Source organism: Gossypium hirsutum, chromosome A01 (genome assembly GCF_007990345.1).
Source record: "Gossypium hirsutum isolate 1008001.06 chromosome A01, Gossypium_hirsutum_v2.1, whole genome shotgun sequence".
NCBI lineage: Eukaryota > Viridiplantae > Streptophyta > Magnoliopsida > Malvales > Malvaceae > Gossypium > Gossypium hirsutum.
The window spans coordinates 54,965,235-54,967,335 of record NC_053424.1 but is presented as its reverse complement, the minus strand read 5'-3'; the positions used below and the strand labels follow the sequence as shown (position 1 = coordinate 54,967,335).

Genomic DNA, 2,101 nt, shown 5'->3' with positions numbered 1-2,101 from the left:
GTGTTCTTGGTTTATGCGTCCGCCATTCATCTAGCTCCTCGATTTGTAGCCTTCGATCTCCATGAAAAGGTTCTCTACTACTGCTTGAGAATGACTCATGTGCTTCCTTTAGACTCATTTCCTGCAAAGTAGGTTGTACCATATTGTCAGTTTTAGTAGAATGGGTTAAACGATCACCTTCAATTTCTAATGTGTTGCTAGAATTGCGAGCTTGAAGGGTGATTGTTTCATCTCCTACACAGAGTGTGAGTTCACCTGTGCCAACATCAATAATCGTTTTATTAGTTGCTAAAAAGGGCCTTCCTAAAATCAAAGGAGTGTTGCTATATTCCTCTATGTCTAAAATAATGAAGTCAATGGGAAATATAAATTTATCGATTTTAACTAGCACATCTTCAATAATACCCCTAGGAAATCTTATAATTTTGTCTACTAATTGAATGCTCATCCTAGTCTGTTTGGGTTTCCCGAGACCTAATTTTTGAACATTTTGTAGGGCATGATGTTAATACTAGCCCCCAAATCAGCTAATGCATTATTAACATCTAAACTACCAATTAAGCAAGGAATCGTAAAACTCCCTGGATCTTTTAGTTTGTTGGGTAATTTATTTTGGAGAATAGTTGAGCAAACTACATTTAGCTCCACATCGACGCCTCGTCCAACTTTCGCATATTTGCTAAAAGCTCATTTAAAAATTTCATTGCGTTTGGCATATGCGATAGAGCTTCAATAAACGATAAGTTAATATGTAATATTTTTAAGAGTTTAAGGAATTTACCAAATTGTTCATCTGAGCAGTCTTTCCTTGTCGCGTTGGGTATGGCACACGAGGTTTATATTCGACATTCACTGATTTGTTTTTATTATGACCTACCTCACCTTGACCTCTTCTTACCACAGTTTCTTGCCTCGGTTCTAGGTCAGGCTCAACAAATCCTTCATCTTGAACATTAATCGCGTTGAGCTGTTCCCTTGGGTTAGGTTCAGTATTACTTTGCAAGCTACCTTGTGGTCGTTCGGAGATTAGTTTAGAAAGCTGGCCTATCTGAGTTTTGAGCCCTTGGATTGACGCTTGTTGATTTTTAAGTGTTGTTTCGGTGTTCTGAAAACAGGTTTCTGACACCGAGATAAACTTTGTGAGCATCTCTTCAAGGTTCATTTCTTTTCCTGTTGATAGGGTGGCTGTTGAAAACTCGGAGGATGTTGTGGTCTTTAATTTCCTTGACCGCCCCACGAGAAATTTGGGTGGTTCCTCCAACCTGCATTGTAAGTGTTACTATATGGATTGTTTTGAGATCGAGGATTATTACCCATGTAATTTAACTGCTCGTTATCCATGTTATGGCCATAAGGTTGGTATTTCGAATGGCTTGTTTCACCTCCACTTGCTTCGCACTGCATTACTGGGTGAACCTGTGAAGAACTAAGAAAACCATCAATCTTTTTATTCAAGAGTTCTACCTCCACTGAATCGACGTTATAAACACCAGTTGTTTTTGTTGGCTTTGTCCTCATGACTTGCCACTTATAGTTATTCAGTGACATCTCCTCTATAAACTCATAAGCATCTTCAGGTGTTTTATTATTGATGGTTCCGCCAACAGCTGCGCCAACCATTTGTTGAGTCGAAGGACTCTAGCCATTATGGAATGTTTGAACCTGTAGCCAAGTCATTAACCCATGGTGAAGGCACCTTTTCAAAAGGTCCTTGTATCTCTCCCATGCATCGTAGAGTGTTTCTAAGTCCATCTGCACAAACGAAGAGATATCATTACGTAATTTGGCCGTTTTAGCCGGTGAAAAATATTTTAATAGAAATTCTTCGGTCATTTGTTCCCAAGTAGTGATTGACCCTCGTGGTAACGAGTTCAACCACTGTTTAGCTTTGTTTCTCAATGAAAAAGGGAATAACCGAAGACGAACAACATCATCAGAAACACCATTAATTTTAAATGTATCGCATAGTTCCAAAAAGTTTGCTAAGTGAGTGCTGGGATCCTCATCTTGCAAACCATCAAATTGAACAAATTGCTGTATCATTTGAATAGTGTTAGGTTTTAGTTCAAAAGTATTTGCAGCTACAGCAGGTCTAACTATG

At 38.7% G+C, this 2,101-nt stretch overlaps 1 non-coding gene across 1 annotated transcript; it reads left to right on the top strand.

The window, feature by feature from the left end:
• The first annotated feature begins 1,678 nt into the window (after positions 1-1,678).
• Positions 1,679-1,785, top strand: LOC121206582 (small nucleolar RNA R71). The gene has a single exon (XR_005901650.1). It is a non-coding gene; the product is annotated as a small nucleolar RNA R71 (small nucleolar RNA).
• Positions 1,786-2,101: the final 316 nt, after the last annotated feature.